Source organism: Dermacentor silvarum, chromosome 3 (assembly GCF_013339745.2).
Source record: "Dermacentor silvarum isolate Dsil-2018 chromosome 3, BIME_Dsil_1.4, whole genome shotgun sequence".
NCBI lineage: Eukaryota > Metazoa > Arthropoda > Arachnida > Ixodida > Ixodidae > Dermacentor > Dermacentor silvarum.
The window spans coordinates 106,102,515-106,108,540 of NC_051156.1; positions in this window are offsets into that span (position 1 = coordinate 106,102,515).

A 6,026-nucleotide genomic window follows, 5' to 3' on the forward strand; every position below is an offset into this window, starting at 1 on the left:
GACTTTCTGTTTTTTTATATGCATTCGTGTGGACGATGGCACCGCTGTCCCGAGAAGACGGGGAAACTACACAGGCGCGACGTTCGATGGCAACACCACCACGGGACGCAGAAGGAAAGAAACTAGATATGAGACGCTTCGAACGCCGACAAAGAGAGGGCGGTGTAATTTAGACATTGGCCTACGCGGCTCGGTATTTTAGCTCAGATCCGATCATAGTTTCTGTTCTTACCCTTGTGCATTCGACCTCTTTGGTTCCCAGATGTGAGAAGGATAGTTTAAGGGCGTGTCACAGGTCCCGAGTACCAGGGGTATGTGCCATTGCGCTTGGACCCTTTCTGTACGTACTATCAGCAAGATCGGGCCACATTTTTGCTGACGCAGAAAAAAATGGGCGGTACCCTAGCCATATAAACAGCGTCGCTGAAAGACAATCCGGGAGAGGACGAATAACAAGCCTGCGGTGACAAAGGATTCGTCAGTGCTCGGACGCCGGAGGGAAGCAGTCGGGCGCCATGCCTGTGCTTCTTGCCTCCTACTGGGACCAGGTCCATCTTCCAGACGCGTGGTCACCGTGTTCCTCTGATTCCACGCAGGAAGGTACGATTGACGTCGCGAAATAAAGTCCGTGCACCGGGAGCATAGGTGAAGCCAGTACTTAGTGACCGGCGTCGGCGCCCCTACCGTGCCAAGGCTACCTCCCTTGTTTCCCAACGTCCCATCTGAACTCCTTCTCCGTCATTCGATTCCCGGTGTTCGGCTGAGGTGAGCAGGATTTTTCTTGGAAAGTTTCTAGCTTCGCCACCTCTACTACACTGCGCGTGCTGCCTCCCCCTCGCCTCCTCTAGTTCATCTCGCCTCCTGTGCAAGCCTTGAAACATTAGGCCCCTTCTGATTCGATATTTTCCTTGTAGACTTCGGTTCTGTGTGTTTGTTTCCTTTTGTCTTTGTGCTGTATTTCCTAAATAAGTGGCTTGTTGTGTGGAAACGAACCCTTCGTATTTCATGTGCTGACGCTGTGCCTCAGCAGCGATTAATTTATTGAAAGACCCTCATTACAGCATCCATTTGCGAAATTGTCATTTCAAATGAATCCGACTAGCCTATTTGCTTTCTTGTGGCGTTCTGAGTCTTTCTATATGCCTGTCTATCTATCATATATATTTCTATCTTGCCTCTCGCCGACTCAGTGGCACATTCTCTACCTGCTTGGCCCACTAGATATGTGCTTCTAGTCGTGATGCCAACGTGGGCGTTCTATTGTCGCCATTCAATCTTGGTGATATCATCGTCATCTACGTCTACTTTAATTAGGTTAGGTTACTGGGCCACTAGTAACCTAACCTGGGCGACTAGGTATGTGTTTGTTGTTGTTAAGCCGTCTTCGTCATTGCATCGTTGTTATTGTTCCCGACTCGTTATGCGGTCGTTATCCCATCTTTGTCGCACATGCAGCTCGTCAAACAATGCTTATCATTGACATGACTTCAGTAAGTCATCGCATTGTGGTTATGAGGTCGCCTTCATAGGCTTCGTCGTTCATCGGCATTGCATTGTAATCACTTTGTCGCCAATGAATACATTCATGCGGCCTTGTCATGTCGTTATCGTCAGACAGTCACTATATGCTTCTGTTGTCAAACCGTCGTCGCTAATGGCGTCGTAGTCGTGCATCATCGTCCCTCCAGCTTCGTCATGCCATCATCGTCACGCCATCGTCGCGTATAGGTTTCTTATTACAGTCATCGTTACGCCATTGTCATCATTAACTCGTCGTCATGCCATTATCCTCATGCAGCTGTTAGGCCATCGTCGTTGCGGCGTCGTATACAGTCGTCGTCATGCATTATGCATTCGTTGTCATACCGTCGTCGGCTGCCGCCGTGTCGTTTCATCACCATCATTGTAACTTCGACATGCAACACTCTTGGTGCTGGCGTCGTCATACCATTGTCGTTTCATAAGCGTTACACCGTCGTGTAACGCTTATGACTGGAGGACTATGCTGTTGGTCAGTATGAGTTTACCGACGCGCAAAGCGTCGTTTATATTATAAACTTATAACTACATTACAAAGTCAACATTATCGACTGTGGCTGTTCATTGAGAAATATTTTACACCACCCAGGCCGTCGCACACCCTAACACAGGTGCAGCTGCTGGACTCGCTGTAAACTCTGGAACATACGGTAAGCTTCCAGGGGCCGCCTGGGAGCAGAGGCTCCAGGCCGACTAACCGCCGTCGCCTCCCACATTAGAAGACACCACGAGCCTCTGGTTTCAAATAAATGTTTTGTACTCCTCCTCCTTCCAGGGACGGCGTGCCGGTCCCGTGACATGGCTAGCAGTGGCGCATTGACACATCATTCTTCATGTTTCCAGTGCGGGAGTCACGTGACACGAGTTGCGACCGCTCGCGCATCCTTTGCTGTCCGTAGCACCTCTCAGCAGGGTGATCTCCGACTCCCTCGTTGCCCTTCCTGGCCAATGGAGCAGCGAGCAAAGGGAAGATTCACTACCCTCACGCAACCACTCTATCCGAGTGCCTTGATATGACGACGCCTGCGCAAGCATTCCTTGCTGTTTTTCTAGATGGCAGTGGCAAAAATAGCACTGGGACATATTCGTCCGGCGCCAGAGAAAACAAGCCGCTTCGCGATGCAAGTGCTAAGAAGCGACAACCCGAGACCAGCAAGCAGCAGGATGCGAGCCGGCGTGACGCTAGTGTGTTCGTAGCCCTAACACAGGACCGATATAAGCGACTGTGTGAAGCACATGAATAACAGCCTTAGCGAGACATCAATTAGGTGAAGTACTTCGCCCTCATGAAAAAAAAAAACATAGAAACATGCAAGTTATATGCAACTGGCAAACATTAGTCACACGGCTGAATGAGCATCACACATAGAACCATAGCCACTGTTAGGGCTTTTCATCCGCTGTTTCTTGGCTAATAGCTGGCTTTACAGAAACAATGGAATGATAACTAACCAATCTTGTGCATATGGAGAATGGCATGTGACCAAACTTTTGAAATGTCGTTTTCCAGAGCTGCTCTGGCGATATAAAAAGAGGGCTTGAGGTCTGCTCTGTAAATGCGGTGGTTTCGGAATTCGCTCTCGCAAGTCCCATATAGAGCGTTTCGCGGTGCGTCCGAGGTCCTACGTATCACGAAACGGTAACACTAACGGAAAGAATGTAATGGCACCCTAAAATACTTCATTGGTATCCCATATGATTTGCGTATTCGGCTGCAACTGTTGATATCTGGAATTCCTTCAAAATGTGAGCTTTTGTCTCCGAAACATTCCCATTAATTTAATTAGCTAGTGACAACAGCAACCTAAATTTAAACTTGGTAAAAGATAAATAAAAATAACATGCATCTGACTCAGACTATGGGTTACAGTAGACACTAGTACATGCTAGTGTAAAGGTATTTCTGTTGCAATCCGCCCCCCCCCGCCCCCCCCCCCCCCCATTGACAGCGCTTCTTTCCACATTCGGTTCCAGAGCTTTTATTGGTAAATTCCACAGCTGTTAGCTCTCTTGAATGGCAGATTTAAGCAGAGCCTACAATCCACGATGCAATGCCTGGCACAATAATACGGTTCGAAGTCATCTTCCTTGCTTATCTGCAAGAAAAATACAATTATTTGCGGCAAATTGTTTTGAAAATTCTGAAGAAAAACGTTTTGGGGGTAGCAAAAACTTTTTCGCGGATAGTAAGCTGCCAGTATTAAAGCAAATCATCATTCATTACAGTGCTTAGGAAGGCAAAGCTTCACCACAAATGTTAATTTTTTTTATTTTGAGAGCAGTATATGTGTTGTTAAAAAGCATTTTGGGATTAGGTGCGTTTCTGATGAGTGGTATTGGAGGTATCTCTAGACTGTCGTAAGTTAACATGCACACTTGACAGTGCATGGAGGGGAGCGCCTTGAATTTCTAGAGTATTACGAAGCAAATATTGACTTGCGACGAGATGTGATATCACGGAAAATGTTACATAGTTTTGGCCGTTGGCGTAGTGATGTCAAAGCTCCGAAAAATACAGAGCTCCGTTAGGGATCATTTTGTTTCCTGTTTTTCTTAAAGGGTATACATATGCGAAAAAGATGGGTCCCAATTTATCAAATCAAATGTTGTTCGTCGGTGTAAATATCGTTAAGTTCATATTTAGACCATCTTTTGAGTATAAACATTCAGCCGACAGATTTTTTAATTGAGGTTGTGTAGCATATTTGGTGGTGGTGGTGGTGTGCGCATCAGCATCATTTGTTGCTCATACAGGCTTATTGTTATTTATAGCGGGACACAGGAGTTTATGTACATTTTACGGATGAAAAACGACAAGGACCGCAGTGGTAGTGCTCACGTTCACAATGATGCATTACAGCTGTACTTCAAAGAATTTCAGAAGCTTTGCATAGTGAGCCCATGGGCGACATGTTCGGTATGCAGAACACATTTTGCTGTTGTCTCAACTTAGTGTTAAAGGGCACATAAGCCGACATAATGGCAATGCTGCGCTGCATTTTGAGCATATGCACTAGGTTTCATGACATAAAAGCAAGCGCATCTTACTTTACTAGAGCCATATCATTTTTCGACATGGTGGCGCGTAAGACACTCGCTCTGCATTCTGTGTATTAATTCCAACAGCAGCTGTTATTTGCGATGTAAATTAATTGCCTGGTGTTGTCTCGTTATAACAAGGAAAGCATCTAAAAGAAGGTGCTCTTTTGTCTTGGTTCTCAATTTTGATGCAAGCCTTTAGGCAGTCATTTCCGTTGGCAGGCTGTCTGGCTAAACTATTCAAGTTGTCGCACTTCTTGAAGAAGCTTTCGAAGACCCTGGGTGTGACAAACAATTCCTTTTGCTACATTTTATATCAGGCAGGGAATTTTGCTGCGAAAGCACATTGGAGAAAAACGTGTAACTAGGGTTTTATTTGTATATTACGCTTCAATAGCAACAAAAATTCCCCATTTACTTTTAAGAGGCGGCTTCGTGTAGTAGAAAAGACGCCAAGACCAGGGTGGCGGCGTATCTTGACGTCCTACCACAGGCTCATGAACACGTCATGTATTTTTGACAGCGTTTGCTTGGGGATTAATAGCTAACTATTAATCCCCAATTATTAGTCCCGAACTATTAATCAGCACTTTATCCCCAACAAAAAAGTTATTTCAGAAAAGAAGAATACTTAGTATCGAGAACATATACAAATACCGCCTCTTGCACCAGCTTTAGTTTACAGAAAGAAAAACTGCTGAACTTTTAAAGCGCGTGTCCAATCTTGTAGAGTGTTCTAGCACTGGCTAGACATGGGAACGTGAGAGTTGGTTTCTGACGCGCCCTAGAGCCACTTACGTTTTTACATTCGCAAACTCAACTTGCACCAATGCTAATTAACAAACTTGAAAAATCTTTGAATAGAGGTGTTGTGCTTTCATGACGCCAATTGCGTGATGTGTTTGCTTTTAATAAATGTTGTTATTGGGGTGAATTGTATCTATCTGTTATGGTATGGTGTTATATGCTTGCATATATGGTGGCATTGTACGATAATAAAGCTGTATATGTTGTAGTACTGTGAATTACTATTGAAGTATATAATATGATATACTTAAAGTATGGTATTATTATATGGTATGACTATTTAACCGTGTGAATGTGCATGTTAATAACCCTTTCCTCATTCTAACTACTGCCGAGTACCGTCCGCCCTGGCCTCCGTCAATCTGTATGCTCACAGCTTTCTTGCCAGGGGAGCCTTCAACACAGCGTTGTATGTGTTGTGAATAAAATTTGAATTGAATTGAACTCAAACCTGTATTTCATTACAAAGGCCTACATTGAGCTCTGAAAGAACCAAACGCTCGACCCAAGACATTTTGTGAATATCTTGAGCTAAAACGGCACAAATAAAATAATGTTTTTATAATTGGCGATGCAACACGGACCCGTTTGGACGAAGAGTTTAGCAAATAAAGTCTGTCCATTATTTTTTCAGCTAGTTA